This window comes from Trichomycterus rosablanca, chromosome 17 (assembly GCF_030014385.1).
Source record: "Trichomycterus rosablanca isolate fTriRos1 chromosome 17, fTriRos1.hap1, whole genome shotgun sequence".
NCBI classification, from domain to species: Eukaryota; Metazoa; Chordata; class Actinopteri; order Siluriformes; family Trichomycteridae; genus Trichomycterus; species Trichomycterus rosablanca.
Window position 1 is genome coordinate 2,490,498 of NC_086004.1, and position 24,503 is coordinate 2,515,000.

Consider the following 24,503-nt stretch of genomic DNA (forward strand, 5'->3'; position numbering starts at 1 on the left):
CCACTCTGTTCTCTCTACCGCTCTGGGCATGGAGTTTACCAGAGCTTCACAGGTTGCCACTGGAATGCTTTTTCACTCCTCCATGACGACATCACGGAGCTGGCGGATATTCGAGACTTTGCGCTCCTCCACCTTCCGCTTGAGGATGCCCCAAAGATGTTCTATTGGGTTTAGGTCTGGAGACATGCTTGGCCAGTCCATCACCTTTACCCTCAGCCTCTTCAATAAAGCAGTGGTCGTCTTAGAGGTGTGTTTGGGGTCATTATCATGCTGGAACACTGCCCTGCGACCCAGTTTCCGGAGGGAGGGGATCATGCTCTGCTTCAGTATTTCACAGTACATATTGGAGTTCATGTGTCCCTCAATGAAATGTAACTCCCCAACACCTGCTGCACTCATGCAGCCCCAGACCATGGCATTCCCACCACCATGCTTGACTGTAGGCATGACACACTTATCTTTGTACTCCTCACCTGATTGCCGCCACACATGCTTGAGACCATCTGAACCAAACAAATTAATCTTGGTCTCATCAGACCATAGGACATGGTTCCAGTAATCCATGTCCTTTGTTGACATGTCTTCAGCAAACTGTTTGCGGGCTTTCTTGTGTAGAGACTTCAGAAGAGGCTTCCTTCTGGGGTGACAGCCATGCAGACCGATTTGATGTAGTGTGCGGCGTATGGTCTGAGCACCGAAAGGCTGACCCCCCACCTTTTCAATCTCTGCAGCAATGCTGACAGCACTCCTGCGCCTAGCTTTCAAAGACAGCAGTTGGATGTGACGCTGAGCACGTGCACTCAGCTTCTTTGGACGACCAACGCAAGGTCTGTTCTGAGTGGAACCTGCTCTTTTAAAACACTGGATGATCTTGGCCACTGTGCTGCAGCTCAGTTTCAGGGTGTTGGCAATCTTCTTGTAGCGTTGGCCATCTTCATGTAGCGCAACAATTCGTCTTTTAAGATCCTCAGAGAGTTCTTTGCCATGAGGTGCCATGTTGGAACTTTCAGTGACCAGTATGAGAGAGTGTGAGAGCTGTACTAGTAAATTGAACACACCTGCTCCCTATGCACACCTGAGACCTAGTAACACTAACAAATCACATGACATTTTGGAGGGAAAATGACAAGCAGTGCTCAATTTGGACATTTAGGGGTGTAGTCTCTTAGGGGTGTACTCACTTTTGTTGCCGGTGGTTTAGACATTAATGGCTGTATATTGAGTTATTTTGAGGGAAGAATAAATTTACACTGTTATATAAGCTGCACACAGACTACTTTTCATTGTGTCAAAGTGTCATTTTGTCAGTGTTGTCCCATGAAAAGATATACTTAAATATCTGCAGAAATGTGAGGGGTGTACTCATTTTTGTGATACACTGTATATAAAAAGCGTCTCTACTGCTGCTAGTACCTCTACTGGAGAGATGCCACACAAAATGTCATAGTACCCGTGTATACTGGCAATAAAGATTCTATTCTATTCTATTCTTTATGGGCGTGGCTCTGATGAGTGCAGCTAGGTGAGCAGCTAGGTGAGATCATTTTTGGCCGTGTGCACCCTGTTGAACAGAAGGATCATCTACTGTCAGGTGGAATCAGCAGGAATCGACACCGCGTGGCGTGAAGCCCTTTGCCTCCGAGGCCCGCAATTAAACCCGGCTCTATTAATCTTTACGGCCTGCGCTGGAGGCGTCGCGCTCGCCGGCGCGCCCGTCAGGTCGCTTAACGTGCCCGCGGGCCTCTTTCGAATTCTGCCCGCCGATCTGTAGCTCACAATAAAGAGACGCCGATGAATTAGCATTATTCAATTATCAACGCTCCGCTTATTTACAGCGGTGTTTAAAGAAATGCAAATGAAGCCTGGCGTGTCTGCGGGTGATGAATTTTTATTGCGCCTGCGTACGTTATTTCATGCTATTTGAGAATCAAAGGCGTTTTTGATCTCGCGGTAATGGGAGTGCTGACTGAATGCTGTGTCGCATTTCTAAAGAGGATCTTGTTCATTTTAATAACGTTTATAGTCAATTTCAGGATTTGGAGCCGGAGCTGTCGCCTCACAGCAAGAAGGGTTTGATTCGGTCCTTTCTGTGTAGAGTTTGCATGTTCTCCCCGTGTCTGTGTGGGTTTCCTCCGGGAGCTCCGGTTTCCTCCCACAGTCCAAAAACATGCAGTCAGGTTAATTGGAGACACCGAATTGCCCTATAATTGCCCTGCGATGGACCGGCGCCCTGTCCAGGGTGTTAATGTGTGCCTTGCGCCCATTGAAAAGCTGGGATAGGCTCCAGTACCCCCCGCGACCCTGATTGGATAAGCGGTTAAGAAAGTGAGTGAGTAATAATAGCACTTTGGTGGCACAGTAGTAAATGACACTACCCCACTACCACTGCGATCCAGCGGTGCCATCGGCTGGTCAGGCATCTACATACAAACATGATTGGCTATGTCTGAGTGTGGGGTTGCTGACCCACATCCCACATAGATTGTCATCCTGTCTCGAATGTGTTCCCCATGGGAAACTGGACCCACCATGATTCTGACCAGGATAAAGCTGGTAAATATCAAAATGATATTTTAAGAAAATGATAATAATTATATTAAGGCACTTGGGTGGCAAAGATCCGGCCGGACGTCTGTCCAGACATGATTGGACATCACCATGCATCTTACTCTCTCTATACAGGACACAAGTACAAGTTCATTTAATTATTATTATTTTTTCGGCCCCATGTGGAGACGGACGAAAATCAACAGCAGTAATAAGTGCGGTTTCAGGGAAGCTGTTGATAAATCAGCAGAGTTAAACGAAACGCCGCGGCGTGCCGAGCCGTGTTACAGCCGGTCGAGGGCACAGCGCAGTGTGGGCGATTTCTTTTCTTTTGCTGAGTCGAGTCACCGAGGTCGTGTTTGATTAGTTTCTCTATTGAGGGAGCTACAGGGCTTCGCTGTAATCACACACAGCGAGGGGAGGAAGAGGGCATGGATTAATCATGTCTGAGTGTGTGTTCACGTACAGAACTCTACTTACAGCCACGTATTTTACCAGTGTTTGCATTATTTCATTTCATTTTCATCAAACGCTTGATCCTGGTCAGGTTCGCCCGTCACAGGCACACACAGCCAATCGTGTCTGTGTTGACGCCCGGCTGAGAGTAACAGACCTCTGTGCCACCCAAGTGCCTTAATATTATTATCTTCATTTTCTTAAAATATCATTTTAATATTTACCAGCTTTATCCTCGTCAGGATCACGGTGGGTTCGAGTTCCCTGGAATCACTGGGTGCAGTGCACTTACACACCCCAGACAGGATGCCAGTCCATCAGGGGATTGGCAACCCCCGCTCAGACACAGCCAATCGTGTCTGTGTAGACGCCCGGCTGAGAGTAATAGACCTCTGTGCCACCCAAGTACCTTAATATTATTATCTTCATTTTCTTAAAATATCATTTTAATATTTACCAGCTTTATCCTCGTCAGGATCACGGTGGGTTCGAGTTCCCTGGAATCACTGGGTGCAGTGCACTTACACACCCCAGACAGGATGCCAGTCCATCAGGGGATTGGCAACCCCCGCTCAGACACAGCCAATCGTGTCTGTGTAGACGCCCGGCTGAGAGTAATAGACCTCTGTGCCACCCAAGTACCTTAATATTATTATCTTCATTTTCTTAAAATATCATTTTCATGTTTTACCATCGCTGTATCCTGGTCAGGGTCACAGTGGGTTTGGGTTCCATGGAATCACTGGGTGCAATGCAGTTACACACCCCAGACAGGATGCCAAGCTATCGGGGGATTGGCAACCCTCGCTCAGACACAGCCAATCGTGACTGTGTAGACGCCCGGCTGAGAGTAATAGACCTCTGTGCCAACCAAGCGCCTTAAAATATCTTTTTTTATGTTTTACCAGCTTTATCCTGGTCAGGGTCACAGTGGGTTTGGGTTTCCTGGAATCACTGGGTGCAATGCAGTTACACACCGCAGACAGGATGCCAATCCATCGGGGGCATGGCAACCCCCGCTCAGACACAGCCAATCATGCCTGGACAGACGTCCGGCCGGATCTCTGCCACACAAGTACCTTAATATTACTATTTTCATTTTCTTAAAATATCATTTTCATCTTTTACCACCGCTTGGTCACGGTGGGTCAATTTTCCCTGGGGAACACACTCGAGACAGGATGGCAATCTATTGCGGGTCAGCAACCCCCCACTCAGACACAGCCAATCATTTACATTTACATTTTCATTTTCAGCATTTAGCAGACGCTTTTATCCAAAGCGACTTACATTATACAGTCTAAGCAATTAAGAGTTAAGGGCCTTGCTTAAGGGCCCAACAGTGGCAAACTGGCAGTGGAGGGGTTTGAACCAGCAACTTTCTGCTTACTAGTCCAGTACCTTAACCACTAGGCTACAACTACAATCATGTTTGTATGTAGATGCCCGACCAGCCGATGGCACCACTGGGGATTCGAACCCAGGATCGCAGTGGTTGTGGGGTAGTGTCATTTACTGCTGTGCCACCCAAGTGCTATTATTATTCACTCAGTTTCTTAACCGTTTATCTAATTAGGGTCATGGGGGGGTGCTGGAACCTATCCCAGCTTTTTTATGGGCGCAAGGCACACAGTAACACCCTGGGCGGGGCGCCAGTCCATCGCAGGGCAGACACACACACACACCCATTCACCTATAGGGCAATTCAGTGTCTTCAATTAACCTGACTGCATGTTTTTGGACTGTGGGAGGACACCCACACAGACACAGGGAGAACATGCAAACTCCACACAGAAAGGACCCGGACCACCTCGCTTGGGGATCGAACCCAGGACCTTCTTGCTGTGAGGTGACAGTGCTACCCACCGAGCCACCGTGCCACCCAGTATTCAAAGCTTCTGAAGCTTTTAAATCAAAGTGATCCTGTGTGTGTGTGTGTGTGTGTGTGTGTGTGGCAGTGCCGCACTGTGCCGGGCCTCTGACCCGCCGGGTAAACAGAGCATTAGAGACTCTCGCTTCAATCCGTCCATATAAGGCCAAGAGAGGCACTGCAAAGAGGAACAGCTCACCAGCCCACACTCCACCACACACACACACTCCACCACACACACACACACACACTCCACTACACACACACTCTCCACTACACACACACACACACACACACACACTCGTCTGCTCACTCACACACTTTTGTATTTCACGCTCAGTGCTTCTTGGCTTTTTTACCCCTCCATTTTGTTCTCGCTGACACTTTGAGCCTTTCATTCACTTCCTTCCCTCCTGTCATGCTCTCTCTCGCTCTCTCTCTCTCTCTCTCTCTCTCTCGCTCTGATGCCATACTTCATGCCATGCACATGCAGCTATGTGAAGATGGCACAGTGAGGAGGTGTTTTGTTTGGTGTAGGTTGTGTGTTTCCTGTAGGAGACTCAGATTAGAAGCAGGTTTCAGGGAGCTGGGAGGTGACGTCAGGAATCCTCACCACACAGTGAGGAACAAACCATCTCCAGTCTCCTTCAGTCTCCTCCAGTCTCCTCCAGTATCCTCCAGTCTCCTTCAGTATCCTCCAGTCTCCTTCAGTATCCTCCAGTCTCCTTCAGTCTCCTCTAGTCTCCTTAAGTATCCTCCAGTCTCCTTTAGTCTCCTCCAGTCTCATCCAGTCTCCTTCAGTATCCTCCAGTCTTCTTTAGTCTCCTTCAGTCTCCTTCAGTCTCCTCCATTTCCCTTAAGTATTCTCCAGTCTCCTTTAGTATCCTTTAGTCTCCTCCAGTCTCATCCAGTCTCCTTTAGTATCCTCCAGTCTCCTCCAGTCTCCTTTAGTCTCCTTCAGTCTCCTTCAGTCTCCTCCATTTTCCTTAAGTATCCTCCACTCTCCTTTAGTCTCCTTTAGTCTCCTCCAGTCTCCTTCAGTCTCCTCCAGTCTCCTCCAGTCTCCTCCAGTCTCCTCCAGTATCCTCCAGTCTCCCCCAGTCTTCTCCAGTCTCCTCTAGTATCCTCCAGTCTCCCCCAGTCTCCCCCAGCCTCCTTCAGTATCCTCCAGTCTCCCCCAGTCTCCTCCAGTCTCTGAATGCTGGAATTGCCTTCAGCGCTGAGGGTTATTTGGGTTAGTGAGTGAGAGATTCAGTGAGGGAGTGATTCAGTGAGGGAGTGATTCAGTGAGTGAGTGATTCAGTAAGTGAGTGAGGGATCCAGTGAGTGAGTGATTCAGTAAGTGAGTGAGGGATCCAGTGAGTGAGTGATTCAGTGAGTGAGTCAGGGAGTGAGTGAGTGATTCAGTGAGTGAGTGATTCAGTGAGTGGGTGATTCATTGAATGAGTGAGTGATTTAGTGATTTAGTGAGTGAGTGATTCATTGAGTGAGTGATTCAGTGAGTAAGTGATTCATTGAGCGAGTGATTCATTGAGCGAGTGATTCATTGAGTGAGGTATCCAGTGAGTGAGTGATTCAGTGAGTGAGTTATTCAGTGATTCATTGAGTGAGTGAGTGATCCAGTGAGTGAGTGAGTGATTCAGTGAGTGAGTGAGTGATTCATTGAGTGAAAAAATATAATTGAGTGTAATTGAGTGTAAAAAAATATAAAATCTCATTTAGTGAGACGAGTACTTATATCATGCGGGTACTGAAATCACACAGCGTGAACCCGAGTTCAGTAGATCAAACATTTACCCCGTACACACGTCTGTAATGTTGGATCACGTCTTTATCGCGTGTATCGTTACCGTCTTTGTGTCTTTGCGTGTCTGCGTTCGTGTCGGTCGGCGTAATGAATCGGTAATCAGAGCCGCGGCTCGGTAGATTCTTATCGGATGTGAGATAAGGCCGAGCGGTTGCGCTCTAATGGCTGTCAGTCCGCTTTTCTTCCTGCCTGCAGCGCGACTGAACCGTGTGTATTCGTGTGCATCTTATCTGCGCGGTGGGCTGAGAGATGAAAGCCAGTGAAATTTCTGTCAGGGACGATAATGCGTTTGAGGGACGGCCTTTGAAGGGGGGGGAAGGGGGTCCCTCAGGGCTCGATGCGAGGCTCCTGCAATTCATCTGCTTTAACGCTGAAATTTGCTGCTTTCAACCCTGGAAATGAGAGTCTGTAAATCGAGAACCTGTCGCCTAAGGGGGCGAGAAAGGGAGCGATGATGACGCACTTGGAGATTTGCAGAATGGAGCAGTAAAACTTGCAGAATTAAAGTGAACTTCTGCTGCATGTCACCTGCTGAATCTGTGCTGCTGGTGGAAACAGCAGTTTGATGGTTTGCTGACTTGCTGTTTGTATATCCACACTAACCAAACAATGAAGAAACACAGATACACACAGTGATGAGAAGAGCTACTGTGGCTGCTGATCTGTAGAAAGCATCTGTTAAAAGCATCTACAACTGGCTAACAGGCATCAGAACTGGACATCGTAGCTACAGAAGAAGGTGGACTGGTCCAATACATTCTGTTTTCTCCAAACCAGGAGAGCCTGGCACATGTGCATCGTTTACCCAGGATGCACTGTTGTTCTTGTTCCAGATCCTTCAGGAACCCTTCAGATGCCGTGTAGAGTCTCTGACTGAGCTGTTTTGACAGTGTATTAAGCTGATGGTTCTAATGTTTTGGCTCATATTTATATACATTTCTTTTGATTCTTTTTATATACATTTCAGTTGATGAGTGATTCAGTAAGTGATTTAGTAAGTGATTGATTCAGTGCGTGAGTGAGTGATTTAGTGAATCAGTAAGTGATTTAGTGAGTGTGTGAGTGGTTGAGTGAGTGATTCAGTAAGTGATTGATTCAGTGCGTGAGCGATTCAGTGTGTGAGTGAGGGATTCAGTGAGTGATTTAGTGAGTGATTGAGTGATTTAGTGAATCAGTAAGTGATTTAGTGAGTGTGTGAGTGGTTGAGTGAGTGATTCAGTAAGTGATTGATTCAGTGCGTGAGCAATTCAGTGTGTAAGTGAGTGATTCAGTGAGTGATTGAGTGATTTAGTGAATCAGTAAGTGATTTAGTGAGTGTGTGAGTGGTTGAGTGAGTGATTCAGTAAGTGATTGATTCAGTGCGTGAGCGATTCAGTGTGTGAGTGAGGGATTCAGTGAGTGATTTAGTGAGTGATTGAGTGATTTAGTGAATCAGTAAGTGATTTAGTGAGTGTGTGAGTGGTTGAATGAGTAATTCAGTAAGTGATTGATTCAGTGCGTGAGCGATTCAGTGTGTGAGTGAGTGATTCAGTAAGTGTGTGAGGGAGTGAGGGAGTGAGTGATTCAGTGAGTGAATGAGTGGTTCAGTGAGTGATTCAGTGAGTGATGCAGTGAGTGATTCAGTGAGTGAGTGAGTGAGTGATTCAGTTAATGAGTGAGTGAGTGAGTGAGTGATTGAGTGAGTGATTCAGTTGATGAGTGATTCAGTGAGTGAGTGAGTGAGTGATTCAGTGAGTGAGTGAGTGATTCAGTGATTCAGTGAGTGAGTGAGTGAGTGATTCAGTGATTGAGTGAGTGATTCAGTTGATGAGTGAGTGATTCAGTGAGTGAGTGAGTGATTCAGTGATTCAGTGAGTGATTCAGTGAGTGAGTGAGTGATTCAGTGATTGAGTGAGTGATTCAGTTGATGAGTGAGTGATTCAGTGAGTGAGTGAGTGATTCAGTGATTCAGTGAGTGAGTGAGTGTATTGACACCCTGTCCAGGATTCACTTGCTCCTACTGTTTCTGTAACATTCTTTGAACTTAGCAGTTAGTGAAGATGAGATAAATAATGAAGTTATTTTTCCTCAAACGTTTAAATAATTCATAATTATAATTAATCTTTGATGCTGGAGATTATAATTTTAAAAAATCACATTTAATTAATTAAAAAATCACGTTTGAGGGTGACCTGGTGGTGCAGCTGGTGAGTGACGTGCGGTAACATCCTAAAAAGCATCCTAAAAACATGCAGAAGGTGGACTAAATGACCTCTAAGTTTGAGTGAGAGAATGAGTAGGTGGTTCTGGACCCACCATGACCCTGATCAGAATGAAGCAGGTGGTGAAAATGAGCAAATGGATAAAGAGACGGCTGTTTATCCGAAATCCATCAGTACTTGAACGCTTGTATACATCGTCTCGATAAAAACATTGCCAGAAGGCTCTGTCTGTCACCGTCTGCATTCTGATTTCTCACGTCCTGTTCCTACGCCAGGTTCAGACCTGACTCGATAGTTCCAGGAAACCGAAGCACGTTCGTGAACGCGGCCATACGGGCTGGAAAAGCCTCGCGCGTCACATCTGTGAACTTAGCAAAAAGAGTGAGCTGGTTTTAAGAGCTGAGAATAGGAACGCAGGGGCCGCTGATGAGGAGGCGCGGTGCACCGCGGGTTCGTGATTATCGACTTCTTTCTGTGGATGCAGATTCATGAAATGTTCTGGGATGGATTTAGATTTGGCTGGTGCGTTTGTGTAAAACAGCCAGCGTGTGCGGCGGAATCCAAACCAGAGCTGAAGCTGAGCTTCCCACCTACAATTCCACCTCCAGGTCCCATTCTCCTCATTAGATATTTTACATATTTTGGAAATGTGTCTGTGGTCATTTGTGCCAATTCGGCAAACACAGGCGTTGGTGATAATTAACACGCTACTAAATTCACAGGAAAATCACGGATTTCACGGATAATTAAAGTAAATTACACTCCTAAATTAAATGATAGAATAAATAGATGCTACATTACACAGCACAGCTACATTAATGGTTGAACCTGTACACCTGTATATGTATATATGACAAATAAAGGCGTTCTATTAAAATGTTCTATGGGGTCGAGGTCAGGGCTCTGTACAAACCGCCGGAGTTCCCTCATGTACACTCACTGTCCATGTTATCAGCTCCACTTACCATATAGAAGCCCTTTGTAGTTCTACAATTAGTGACTGTAGTCTGTCTGTTTCTCTACATACCTTTTTACCCTGCTGTTCTTCAATCCTGCTCTTCAATGGTCAGGACCACCACAGAGCAGCTATTATTTAGGTGCTGGATCATTCTTAGTACTGCAGTAAATACCGTGTCCACTCACTGTCCACTCTTGGACACTCCTACCTAGTCGGTCCACCTTGTAGATGTAAAGTCAGAGACGATCGCTTATCTATTGCTGCTGTTTGAGTCGGTCATCTTCTAGACCTTCATCGGTGGTCACAGGACGCTGCCCACGGGGCGCTGTTGGCTGGATGTTTTAGGTTGGTGGACTATTCTCAGTCCAGCAGTGTGACAGTGAGGGGTTTAAAAACTCCAGCAGCGCTGCTGTGTCTGATTTACTCATACCAGCACAACACACACTAACACACCACCACCATGTCAGTGTCACTGCAGTGCTGAGAATGATCCACCGTCCAGATAATACCTGCTCTGTGGTGGTCCTGTGGGGGGTCCTGACCATTGAAGAACAGGGTGAGAAACAGATGGACTACAGTCAGTAATTGTAGAACTTCTTGAAAGAGCTTCTACATGGCAAGTGGAGCTGATAAAATGGACAGTGAGCGTAGTAACAAGGAGGTGGTTTTAATGTTATGGCTGATCGGTGTATGTCTTTGTGGGCTTTCTGCACAGAGGTACGGTCATACTGGAACAGGAAGAGTGAACTTTGTACCACAAAAATAGAGTCGCCACAGCTTTGCAATGCCCAAACCTATCATTAGAAGAGCTGTATACATACTTTTGGCCTTGAATAACTAAATAACGGCTCTGTATGCTTATATACTGTATGTATTTTAGAGCTTTCTACACACACAAGCACACACACACCCACCCACACACTTACACTCACACACACACACACACACACACACACACACAGCGAGCGAGTCAGTAGGCAGTGTGTATAAAGACTCTCGGTATACAAGGCTCATTACACCCTTATGGATTGGCCTTGTCGAGCAATAAGTGCTGCTTTATCATTTCCCACACACTCCGTCTCTACAGCCGGCTGAATTTACCATGCTAAGCTCTGCTCGACACCTGGGGACAGAGCTGTCGAGGAAAGTCGGAGATTTATTCGTCTGATTAAATCAGGCAGGTGTGAATAAGAGGCGCTGAGAAGATCCGAATGAAAACCGCAGAGGCGCTTTTAGAAGACACTCCTATTGATTAGCTCTTTACCTTTACGCCGTCTCACATCACCTTATCTTTTAAATAAGGACTAGTATCCTACGTCCAAGCCTACGTCCACGCTGGCAACATCACCCGAACCCGTACTGGTTAACTGACACTGAGACTGATTTAATATTTGCAGACTTGGCAACCGTGCTCAATAGTATCGTATGGCTAGTTTCCCTACAGGCTACACACTTTCACATCCACAAGCAAATCTGATATTTGGCGCTCGGGTGGAGTACGCAAGTTTGCAAGCCCACTACCGCTGGGTTCGAATCTCAGCTGTGCTATCGGCCGGTCAGGCATCTGCACAGACGTGATTGGCTAATATCAGAGAAGCGGGGATGACCAAAACAGCCAAGCCATTAAGAGGTGCACTTGTCCCAAGCCTGGATAAAAATAACAGAACTGTGTTAGCAAGGGCATCTGGCATAAACACTGTGCCAAGTCTTAGACATAGCCAAACTCAGATAGCTATATATATATATTTTGGCACATAACACCATTAGTGGATCTCCGTCCTACTGCTAATCATACTCACATCAAGGTGTACAAAGGTGGCACTGTGAGTAGCACTGTCGCCTCGCCTCACAGCAAGAAGGTCCTGGGTTCGATTCCCAGTTGGATTGGCCCGGGTCCTTTCTGTGTAGAGTTTGCATGTTCTCCCCGTGTCCGTGTGGGTTTCCTCCGGGGGCTCCGGTTTCATAGTTGCAAGGTGTTCGGGGTGGCATGGTGGCTCTGTGGATAGCACTGTCGCCTCGCCTCACAGCAAGAAGGTCCTGGGTTCGATCCCCAGGCGCGGCGGTCCGGGTCCTTTCTGTGTGGAGTTTGCATGTTCTCCCCGTGTCCGTGTGGGTTTCCTCCGGGGGCTCCGGTTTCACAGTTGCATTGTCGACCCATGCTGGACGAGGAGGACCCAGGGCTCCTTTGGTGCCATTGCTACACCTCATCCGGCCTGTCTGTTGAGGATCAGACCAGGCTGGTAGCACCGCTGAGGTTCGAACCCAGGGCTTAGTCATAGCTAGTGCATCAAAGGATTCAGTTCATAATGAATGAATGAACAGCGTGAGTAAACGAGAGGGGTTTTGGATTTTGGACGCTTCGCGCCGCAGTTTGATTTCCGACAGTACGGACGGGGTATGTCGACGCCCTCCCTCGAATCCGGAAGCACCAGCAGATAGTATCAGTGAAAGTTAGCAGTGTTGTTTTTCTGCCTGACCCAGCGAAGGTCCCTGAGGTTTAGCTACAAGCATCACACATTCGCAGCTTTGAAGATCGCCCTGCACTCTGCCTCCCACTGCTTTGATTCGGCGCTGGAGGGAATATCGATCGATCGCCCGCTCTCGCTCTCCTCGATATTTTATTCCCGTCATGCCACGGTCATAGCATAATGTGCAACTATTACTGCAGTGCAGGATTACTGCGTGCTCTGTTCTGAATAACAGATAAAAGGTTTCGTGTTACACCACTGCGATTCATTTGGCTATTTTTTATCCGGTGTATTGTTGAAAAAACAAACACACCTGCTGCACCCGGGCATTGTTTGGGCACAACAATGGCTTCTCTAAATGTCTCGTCCATACGCTGGATTATGCTACAGCTATGTTTTAAGCTGAAGTTTACACAGCTGCTGAAACTGGTCATTTTAACCACTCGTCCTGGTCAAGGCCTTGTAGAACTGTTTAGTTCTCTTGCAGAACCGTGACTGTGTTTTTTAGTGCAACGTGGCTGTATTAGTAATGCACACAAAAGTATTCGGACACCTGACCGTGAGCTTGTCGGACATACAGTATGTACCACCACAACTTGAAGTATGTACACTGATCAGCCATAACATTAAAACCACATCCACTGTCCATTTTATCAGCTCCACTTACCATATAGAAGCACTTTGTAGTTCTACAATTACTGACTGTAGTCCGCCTGTTTCTCTGCATGCTTTGTTGGCCCACTTTCATGCTGTTCTTCAATGGTCAGGACCCCCACAGGACCCCCACAGAGCAGGTATTATTTAGGTGGTGGATCATTCTCAGCATTGCAGCGACACTGACATGGTGGTGGTGTGTTAGTGTGTGTTGTGCTGGTATGAGTGGATAAGACACAGCAGCGCTGCTGGGGTTTTTAAACACCTCACTGTCACTGCTGGACTGAGAATAGTCCACCAACCAAAAATATCCTGCCAACAGCACCCCGTGGGCAGCGTCCTGTGACCACTGATGAAGGTCTAGAAGATGACCGACTCAAACAGCAGCAATAGATGAGCGATCGTCTCTGACTTTACATCTACAAGGTGGACCGACTAGGTAGGAGTGTCTAATAGAGTGGACAGTGAGTGGACACGGTATTTAAAAACTCCAGCAGCGCTGCTGTGTCTGATCCACTCATACCAGCAACAACACACACTAACACACCACCACCATGTCAGTGTCACTGCAGTGCTGAGAATGATCCACCACCTAAATAATACCTGCTCTCTGGTGGTCCTGTGGGGGTCCTGACCACTGAAGAACAGGGTGAAAGCATGTTAAAAAAGATAGACTACAGTCAGTAATTGTAGAACTACAAAGTGCTTCTATATGGTAAGTGGAGCTGATAAAATGGACAGTGAGTGTAGAAACAAGGAGGTGGTTTTAATGTTATGGCTGATAAATAAATACCTTCCCAGATCACAGAGTGGTCACTGTTTATTTAATATCGTTTGTTTTTAAAATGGGAATGTCTAACAAGCTCATGGTCAGGCGTCCAGATACTTTTAGCCATATAGTGTGTATATGTACAGTATATCCCCATACGGTCCACTCACGTTTAGGGATAGTGGTAGCCTAGTGGGTAGAGCTTTGGGCTATCAACCGGAAGATTGGCGGTTCAAATCCAGTCTCTGCTCTGCTCTGCTATGCAGCCACTGTTGGGTCCTTGAGCAAGGCCCCCTTAACCCTATCTGCCCCAGGGGCGCCGTACGATGGCTGACCCTGCGCTCTGACCCCAGCTTCCAAACAAGATGGGATATACGAAGAAATAATTTCATTGTACTGTACACTGTATGTGTATATATGACAAATAAAGTATATCTACAGTATATATTTGGATGCACTGGTGAAGCACTGGTGAAAATGCTGGTGCTACTACAGTACTACACACAGCTCTGACTCCGCTGGGTGGCGTCGTTCCCCTCGGAGGTGTTTTTTGTTATTTAGGAAAGGGGGGTAAGAAAGACCAAAGCCCCCCCCCCCCCCTCCCCCCCTCCCCCAGTCTCTCCACCCCCAACCAGGATTCACAACCTGAAGAAAAGTGCTCGGACGTGGACACATAACGGACCTACAAAACGCTTTTAACCGGGTGGAATCAAACTTTTCCCCAGGATTTGCGTCTGTACCGGATTTATTTCGGTGTTCACGGTGCATGTGGATCATCGGGATGATTTAAAGTCATGCAGGACCGAGGAAGAGCCCAGATTTCATCCGTTCATCCAAAGTTTTAGAGCAACTCGGGGTGCGAGTGGATTTTTTTCTCGTTCATGGATGCAACTTAAAGCGCATTTGGGAATAAATCTTTACCGTTTCGGTTGTTCCAGTTCGGTCTGGAGGTTTATACCGGGATAAGAAGTGCGCTTCGGTAAGTCTGGATTTATTTAGGCTTTGTTTACTGTTTTTTTTGGTTTGTGAAGCTGAATGAACAGAACTTGGGATCATTCATGCATATCACTGATACATCTGAGCTTATTATTATTATTATTATTATAAAGGCTAGGGTTAAATATATAGACTAAACAAAGCAAATGTATCATCTGCAGCGAAAATAGCAGCGATTATTGTACTTTATTCATCTGGTGTTTGTTTGCAAAAGTTGTATTAACCGAATCTGCCTGTTTTATACACTTTTATAACTATGCTTCTTGCATATCTGCTAATATTTGTACTTACCTTTTAGTTTTAAGCCGGTATTCTTCTCAATTCTTTTTTTATCCGTAGTAAGACTGATTTCCTAATCTGCAACACAACCTTACAAAGTCAAAACACTTAGAAAAGTCCCGGTTAAGGAAATAAAACCTTTAAGTATACATCTTTGGCTTTATCCAGGGTCGAAATAGTCGCATACTACCTTATCACATAGTATGCCAAATCAGTCCATCAGCTATTATGTCGTTACTGATAATGCATACTATTTAGTACGATAGTGTAGTATTGAACGCCGCCAGGGTTTTAAAATAGCACCAACGGTCGCCTTCTCACAGGTCACCATGGCTACATGGGAAATATGCATACTACCGTACTAAGTACGTACTTATTCTTTACACGTTACTAATACGTACTGTTTAGTATGGTAGTACGCTGAAATTTGATTCCACACTTCACCTTTGTATGTTTAGTACCAGTGACGCTTGTGATTTTGTACAAAGTTTTAAAATTAAGACAGTTTCTAAAGTGCAAGTGTAGAGAATGAGACGAAACGAAAGGAGACGGTGTACACATACATATTGAGCTTCTTAGCTTTGTTGGCTCAACCGCATACTACCGTACTACATAGTATGCCAAATATTCTTTTCAATTCTTATTTTATCCGTAATAAGACTGATTTCCTAATCTGCAACACAACATTACAGAGTCAAAACACTTGGAAAAGTGCCCGTTAAGGAAATAAAACCTAAAAAAGAGACTAAGTATACATCTTTGGCTTTATCCAGGGTCGAAATAGTCGCATACTACCGTACTACATAGTATGCCAAATCGGTCCATCAGCTATTATGTCGTTACTGATAATGCATACTACTTAGTACGGTAGTGTAGTATGGAACGCAGCCAGGGTTTTAAAATAGCACCAACGGTCGCCTTCTCACAGGTCACCATGGCTACATGGGAAATATGCATACTACCGTACTAAGTAGTACGCCTTTGCGTACTTATATTTGTACACGTTACTAATACGAATGCGTACTGTTTAGTATGGTAGTACGCTGAAATTTGATTCCACACTTCACCTTTGTATGTTTAGTACTGGTAACGCTTGTGGTTTTTTAGTTGTTTTCTTTTGTACAAAGTTAAGACAGTTTATAAAGTGCAAGTGTAGACAATTAATCCAAAACGTACATAGTTAGCTTTTTAGCTTTGTTGGCTCAACCGCATACTACCGTACTACATAGTATGCCAAATCAGTGCCTTGCCCAAAATGTGGTTTCAAATTAAGCATACTATTCAGTATGGTAGGGTGGAAGTATGGAACGCAGCCAGCACCAACTGTCGCTTTCTCACCGGCCGGTCTCCACGACTACATATAAATTATGCATACTACCGTACTACGTAGTATGTTATTGTGTACTTTTTTGAAGTATGTAACTACAGCGGAGGCGTACTATTTAGTATGCTAGTATATACTAGGAATTTGCCTTTCCTGCTAGGTAGTAAAATTAAGTACTATATTATTATTATTTTTTAAATACATTAGGTCAATACATATTAATTTCTTTTTGTTATACAGGCTAACAATTACACAACAGTCTTTGTACACTATATAGCCATAAATATGTATATAAATACAAGGCCTTGTTTGTTTCACTGCACAAAGCTAAAATGTCCTTCAGGATGGTGGGACGTTGGAACTTGAATGTTATTTGCAAGTCAAGACTTCTTGTCTCATTTGTTTAAAATGCTGTTTTGGTTGAATCGGTTGAAACGGCCACAGGAACGCTCCGAAACCTCGCGGAAAGCCTTTCCATAGGAGTGCGGGTTGTTATAGTCACAAAGGAAGGAACAACTCCGTCTTTATGCTAATGGTTTTGGAATTTGGTACCCAACAAGCTCATGGTTTGGTGTCTATCATGGTTGGGTCCATCTAAAGCAGGGGTGTCAAACTCATTTTCACAGAGGGCCACGTCAGCATTACGGTGTCCCTCAAAGGGCAGATTGTAACATATCTGTATATACATACTGTATATTTATAATATATATATACATTTATATTGTCCTCCTTTACCACAGACACAGCCTCATAACAAGAGACGTACCGGTTTCTCTTCTTGAAGCACAATTTTGTTTTCACTTTCCCATCTTTCATTTACATACCTTCCTTCTGCTTAAATTTTTTCTTTCTTGGACATTTTGGGATTATTTGTAAATATTTCTCAGCATCACTTGTTGGAAAACCGCCTCAGTTAAACGCTGATGTGGAAACACTGACATCTAGTGGTGGGTCACAAAATCGGCACGCATTGTGGGAGATGCAGTTTATGTACGATTTTACAGCGTATTTTAAGACAATCATGCGTCTTTTTAAGCTCTTGCGGCCACATAAAATGACGTGGTGGGCTGGATTTGGCCCGCGGGCCTTGAGTCTGACACGTGATCTAAAGTACTTGGTCTGTTGACAGAATGGACCGTGTTGACATTTTCTGCCAACAAGCAGAGAGAAAAATACTTTGTTTTTGGTGGTTGGTATAAAAATCGGAGCTTATTTTATTTTATTATTATTGATTGTAAAGTTAACAATGTGGACGTATTTCGAGACAGCTCACGTTCATCTCGACACAGGCATCAGCTGTCTATAGTGTTTTTGCTTTACATATATCAGCAGTTTGCAATTGCGTATTGACGCTAAAGCATGACCCTGATCTCCGGATGACCCGCCAGTCAGGAAGCACTAATCCAGAAATCACACCGAACTATCAAAACAAACAATTACGAAGGCTGAGAAAGCAGCTCCAACTCTTCGGGGTTGTTACTGCGAGCTTTGCAGGAGGTTTGCCAGCTCGATCACAGATAAAATGAGAGTACTGTGTGCGCCAGCCCGAGTTTACTGATTACCAGCGTTTGTCTTGAGCGGCGGAAACGTTGATGGAGGCTCCGTCAAGCCGCCTCGTAGAATCAACACGCCAGAGAAGGAAAGGAAAAGAGAGACGCATGTATGTACGTACGTACGCCAGAGCATCTGCTTTGCCAGCTAATTGTGTTTATTCCTCTTAATTTGTCCTGAGTGCTAAATCGGTGCTCTCCAGCGCTGGGTGGGTGCAATTTGTCTGCGGGTAAAAAAAAAAGAACGGGCGTTCCGTCTTTGAAATCGGTCGTCCTGCTCCCGCAGCAGCCCGCTGAGCTAATGGCTCTACGGCTTCCATTTGCTCAGGTCCGTTAGAGAGGTAACAGCATTGCACCTCCAAGGGCGAACGTTCGGTGAAAGCATTTACTTGACAGATTGTTTTTATGCCAATGGTTTTTTCTCCCAGTCGCCGCTTTTCCTTTTTCTCTCATTTTGGACCTGATTTTGTTAGTAAAGCTTCAGTTTTTGTGAATATCTGCCAATCTAAACACGACATCCTTGGGCCCCGGGCACACCAGGATTCCCAGAGTCTTGTCATTTGCTTTACTTTTCAAAGGAACAAGGTCGCTGCGGGTCTAACAGTAGGTAGAAACGCACCTTGAACAAGAACATTAGTGGATTTTTGTATTATTTATGTTTTGCTTGGTGGTAGGCTGTCTAGTCTTGTGTTTTTGAGACACCAGTACCTCTGACGGTCCATCATTTGGACAAATGTTCCTGTATTTTGTCTAGAAACATTTGAAAAACGTAGTAGACAGAACTGTAGGTCAGATTTAATTTATTGATTAAAACATCATTGACAGGGCAGTGGTAGCTCAGCGGTTAAGGTACTGGACTAGTAACCAGGAGGTTGCCGGTTCAAGCCCCACCACCGCCAAGTTGCCACTGTTGGACCCCTGAGCAAGGCCCTTAACCCTCAATTGCTCAAAATTGTGTTCAGTCACAACTGTAAGTCGCTTTGGATAAAAGCGTCTGCTGAAAATGTAAACGTAAGGCTGCTCGATCGGCTGTGCCATTGTGTTCCATGGAACCTTGTGCAGATCTGACCCTTCGATGCTCGGTTTTTACCGCTCGCCGCTGACCTTAAAGTTCGATCCGATTGAGCTGTGACCCAGTTTGTCGCCGCCAATGAGAGAAGTTGTTTATATGATGTAGTCAAAAGCTACAAATCTAGCACAATAAACAGCGAGTTCACATTTTAGATCCTGGAATCGCTTATCGCGCCGTTGTAGCTCTTTAATAAGATTTAATGATCTTTCTAATCAAAGGTGTAAAGGTGCATGAACTCACTTCAGTTTTTTTATTTTCTTACGTCTCAGTTTTTACTGCTCGCCGCTGACCTAAATGTAGTTTGACCTCTCCTATCTTTTCAAAGTGGCGCCAATGAAACAAATTGTTTATACACCGATCAGCCATAACATTAAAATCACCTCCTTGTTTCTACCCTCACTGTCCATTTTATCAGCTCCACTTACCATATAGAAGCACTTTGTAGTTCTACAATTACTGACTGTTGTCCATCTGTTTCTCTACATACTTTTTTTAACTTGCTTTCACCCTGTTCTTCAATGGTCAGGACCCCTACAGGACCACCACAGTGCAGGTATTATTTAGGTGGTGGATCATTCTCAGCACTGCAGTGACACTGACATGGTGCTGGTGTGTTAGTGTGTGTTGTGCTGGTATGAGTGGATCAGACACAGCAGCGCTGCTGGAGTTTTTAAACACCGTGTCCACTCACTGTCCACTCTATCAGACACTCCTACCTAGTCGGTCCACCTTGTAGATGTAAAGTCAGAGACGATCGCTCATCTATTGCTGCTGTTTGAGTCGGTCATCTTCTAGACCTTCATCAGTGGTCACAGGAGGCTGGATGTTTTTTTGGTTGGTGGACTATTCTCAGTCCAGCAGTGACAGTGAACTACAAAGTGCTTCTATATGGTAAGTGGAGCTGATAAAATAGACAGTGAGTGTAGAAACAAGGAGGTGATTTTAATGTTATGGCTGATCGGTGTATGACAACTTCACATTTTAGTTCCTATAATCACTTGTCGTATGGTTGTAGCTCTTTAGTAAGATCGAATTCACCCTTTGATTGACGATATAAAGGTTCATGAAGTGCAGAGAATATTTGTTTTAAACTGCACGTAATTAAACCTTCAATACTGTCTGTTGTTTTCTGTGAAGGTAAACGCCAGCCTCGCGGTAGCAGTTTGCTCAGCGATGTGATGTTAGCATTAGTATCTGTAAGAAAATCTGGAAAAGCCGAGACCTGAATGTCAGGTATGGTCTCGTACTCGCTGGTTTCAAACCCAGAATGAAATAACATCTCGTAAAGTCGGCGGAATGATATTTACTCGCTCGTATAGAGGAGGCGCCGCCCGCGACGCGGGGTCCGTCGGGTTAGCGGCTCTGAGAAGATAAGGCGCAGAGCTACAGTGGCCGTCTCAGACGACAGGATTGATCCCGCTAGTTTAATTTCATCCTCCTCTTTGGCGGCTCGCCCGCACGAGGACGCGGATGTGAAGTGACTGGCCGCCGATCTCCGGTCCTGAGGCGGCCTGATAAAGCTCCACATAAAGCACCGCACGTCGACCGCGTCCGTAAAGCCGAACGTTCTCGGCCTAAATCCGCTCCGCACCCCGATCCCGCGCCAGTCCTTCTGCCCTCTCCTTTCAGAGGGGGGGGGGGGGGGGGGGGGGGGGGGTGGCAGCTTGTTGATTGCTCTTCACTCGGCCTGCAGTCGGAGTTTCATACGCGATGACCAGCTGGTGTAGCCGCCCGATGGAGCGTCAGGACAATGCAGGCCCGTCATAAACCCAGCACGGGCTAAGTTATGGAGCTCGGGAGCGTCTGAGAGAGTCCATCCTATACGCCTGGAGGTCGCGGGGGCCATATGTGATCCGACCATTTGTTCCTCACTTCGGGGGAGAGCAGAGCGTCTGGCTTATATCTCCTGTGGAGGAGCGGTCAGAGTTCCAGCGCTTGTTGGAGGAACCCATCGGAGTGGCGCTCTAAATTCAGAGTGGAATTTCGAGGACGCGTGGCCTGTGCCTCACATCTGTGTCACCAAGTCACATTTAAGATCTGAAGCCGGAATTTGACTTTTTGAGTATCGTTATACGATATTCTGGCCTTGTTGTTTTGGTGCTGCTTTGTTTTTTTAGCAAAATTTAAGCACAACCATCTGGTTTTATCGCATCTTTGCACCAATGTTTTCCTTCACAGCACTTAGAAGTGTAACTGTAACCCAAAAAAAAATGCCTGTCTGTATATTTATGGATTTTATGGATGGAAGCGACTCGTCAGTGATCGTGAACATTAATAGGGAGTCGATTTAAGCTGGTCTGAAGCTGCCTGTGCTGTTGCTTGGTTTGGAAGCCAGCCGTGGGGGCGTAATGGACGGCATTACCGTCACTATGGGTTTGGATTTGAATCTGAAGCTGTGTGTGTATGCGTGTGTGTGTGTGGGGGGGGGGTGGTTGGGGCATGGCGGGTGCTTCTTTGCTAAAAGAGGCTAATCCTTCAGCTTTTGTATGAAGCCCGGGGGCCTGGGGGAGGGTGCGGGCAAGTTTGCGGGCAGTCCAAGTGCTTTTATTTGTCAGGAGCCGAGCCTTTTGTTGTCCTCGCATTCGAATCGGAGGACATCTGGTAGGATTGGGCGTGGCCTCCCAGCTGACGGAGCGGTGGGGGGTGCATGGGGGTGATAGATGGGTGTAATTGTTTGTAACGCAGGCATGAAAACATGGCCTCTGGGAGTCTGGGGAACGAGCGCGGGGGGACGGGGGACAGTGGAGCATCCATCAGGACTAGTTGGGGTTAAATAGAGTAAATATCTGCCTGTCAATAAAAAGCATGTTGGCGTAATTGGGAACGGCAACAAACGACGCGCTCGAGGCAGCGCCGGGTTCTCGAGCCTCTAACTAGCGCGGTTGTCACCGTGTGATTAAGCGCCGCTGGAGAAGCTCCTGGTTTAGGACCAGATCGTAAACAAGCAGGAACGTTGTCATTAGACTCAGTTCTCTTATCCTGCATTACCTGGTAAAAAAAAAAATGGTTATGCTGGTTTGTGAAGCACCGAAGGCTGCAAATTCCTTCCCAAAACAAGCCAAGGGTCACAGGGTGGGTCACTATGATCTATTGCCATGACTTGCCATGGTTTATACTTCACATGACTCAATCCTGCTTTCTATCCGGGCGTGGGACCTGCACTGAGAGCGCACTGAAAAGTGCACCTCCCAACGACCCGGCTTTATCAGCCACCACTGTCTTCTGGACACTGGCTTGGGACCAGAACTAAAAGCGCACTAACAAGTGCACCTCTTAATGACCAGGCTTTTTCAGCCACCACCACCAGTTTGGGACCCGCGCTGACTGAGAGCGCACCTACAAGTGCACCTCCCAACGACCAGGCATTTTCAACCACCACCAGTTTGGGACCAGCACTGATTGAGAGCACACTGACATACTCACTTCCCAGTGACCAGGCTTTATAAGCCACCACTACCAGTTTGGGACCAGCACTGAGTGAGAGTGCACCTACAAGTTCACCTACAAGTTCATCTCCCAACGACAAGACAAGGCTTTTTCAACCACCAACACCACTACTGGCTTGGGACCAGCACCGAGTGAGAGTGCACTGAATGTTCACCTTCCAATGACCAGGCTTTATCAGCCACCACCACCACTGGTTTGGGACCAGCACTGAGAGCGCACTGACAAGTGCACCTCCCAACGACAAGACTTTATCAACCACCACCACCATTGGTTTGGGACCTGCATTGAGAGCGCACTGACAAGTACACCTTCCAACGACCAGGCTTTATCAGCCACCGCCACCACCGGCGTTTGACCAGCACTGAAAGTGCACTGACAGGTACACCTTCCAGTGACCAGATTTTATCAGCCACCACCATTGGCTTGGGACCAGCACTGAGAGTGCACCGACAAGTACACCTTCCAACGACCAGGCTTTTTCAGCCACCACTACCACTACTGGTTTGGGACCAGCATTGCGAGCACAATGGCATGACAAGTGCTCCTTCCAACGACCAGACTTTTTCAACCACCAACACTACTGGTTTGGGACCTGCACTGATAGCGAGGGCACTGAAAGTTCACCTTCCTGTGACCAGGCTTTATGAGGTACCACCATCACCGGTTTGGGACCAGCACTAAGAGCGCACCTTTAAATCCACCTCCCAGTGACCACTACTGGCTTGGGACCAGCACTGAGGGCGCACTGACATATTCACCTCCCAACGACCAGGCTTTTTCAACCACCACCCACACCGGTTTAGGACCTGTACTGAGAGCGCACGTACACAACGACCAGGCTTTGTAACCAGCACTTGCCAATAGTGCCACAGCGATTCGAGCCCTGAATCCTTGGATCTCGGCGGTAGTGTGCCAGCGTTCTACTCTAGATCCTCTAGAGGAATCCTTCCTGGCTTGGTGGCGAATTAACCAAGTTGTTCTTGTTGGCATTTGGATTGCGCCGCATCGCTGGTCAGTTCTCAGGTCAAGTAATTACCGCCGTTTTTTGTTTTCCGTGTCACCGGAAAAGCGTTCCTGACACCCGAATCGGAACAACTCTGAATCAGTGGTGCGAAAGGCTTTAAGCACTCGGCTACCCCGCCCAAGTCGGGCGCGGACACCCTCAGAGCTTGTTTGCTGAGGTGATTCGGTAAGAAAGTCGCGGCTGTCGATTGACTTCAGGCTACGATGCTCAGGCGGGTGTGACGAGCCTGGCTGAAAAGAGAAGCGTCGACTTGCTGCTTCGTGCCCGGACTCGCCCGTTTTCCTTTTATATACAGCCTGAGGAAAACCTTTTTATTTTTCAAAGGGGCACAAAAGCGCCTGTGCACTCAATATCATCGGAAAGAAAATAAAAGAACTAAATAAACAAATGAACTCTCGGCGTCGGTGGAGATAATCCTACTTAAAAGTGATGCCGCCTGGGAGAAGAAGAAACCGCGGCGCAGCAATCTGCACGATACGGCGATACGCGAGATTACGGCATCCGAGGCGGCGGCGGTGACGGCGACGCTTTATCTATCGACCCCCCCGAGAAAAGAAGGGGTTTTGTTTTCCGCTCCTCTCGGTTCCACTGACTCCAGCACTTTTATTCCCCACTCTCGTAACGTGAGAAGATCGCGAGTGGAGCGTAAAGCCGCGTTCGGCTTCCGATACAAAAGTGAGGATTTGTCGAGGATGAACACAAATCTTCTTCTTCTTCAAAGATAAATAAATAAATAAATAAATCCTTATTTAAAAATACAAACGACACCTTTCTGCTTTTATTTAACCCCCTCTGTGGTTCTACTCTTACCTTTCAGCATAGATACCTGATCAGCTGCCTCAGTAGAGAGGATCTAATGAGACATAGAATTCATAAGGCAGATTATTTAGACGCGGTTTTAGCTTGCTAAGCTAACACAGTTAGCTGGGCTGAGGCGGCACAACCCGCTAGCACGCCAGCTAACGTCTCCCTCCGTGTACCGAAAACGTTAAACTGTCCCTGATGCCCGAACATACAAATAAACTCCACGTGTATAATTACACCTTTATACAGATTAAACATCAATGAGAATTTATTTACA

At 46.4% G+C, this 24,503-nt stretch overlaps 1 protein-coding gene and 1 long non-coding RNA gene across 7 annotated transcripts in view; one reads left to right on the forward strand and one right to left on the reverse strand.

Moving 5' to 3' along the window:
* LOC134331102 (uncharacterized) overlaps positions 1-15,285 on the reverse strand; it is a 29,295-nt gene extending 14,010 nt beyond the window's left edge. The window contains exons 1-2 of the long non-coding RNA XR_010015104.1: positions 15,196-15,285; positions 15,018-15,083 (exon numbers count right to left, since the gene is read on the reverse strand). This is a non-coding gene — a long non-coding RNA (uncharacterized LOC134331102). The remainder of the gene's footprint in view (positions 1-15,017; positions 15,084-15,195) is intronic.
* Positions 1-24,503, forward strand: part of ptprsa (protein tyrosine phosphatase receptor type Sa) — a 265,829-nt gene that overhangs the window by 50,873 nt on the left and 190,453 nt on the right. The window contains exon 1 of one of the 6 annotated variants that reach the window (XM_063012366.1): positions 14,572-14,709. The exons of the other annotated variants lie outside the window; for them this stretch is intronic. The gene's annotated coding sequence lies outside the window, so the exon portion shown is untranslated. Of the gene's footprint in view, positions 1-14,571; positions 14,710-24,503 lie in introns of those variants that run through there. 6 annotated transcript variants of the gene reach the window in all.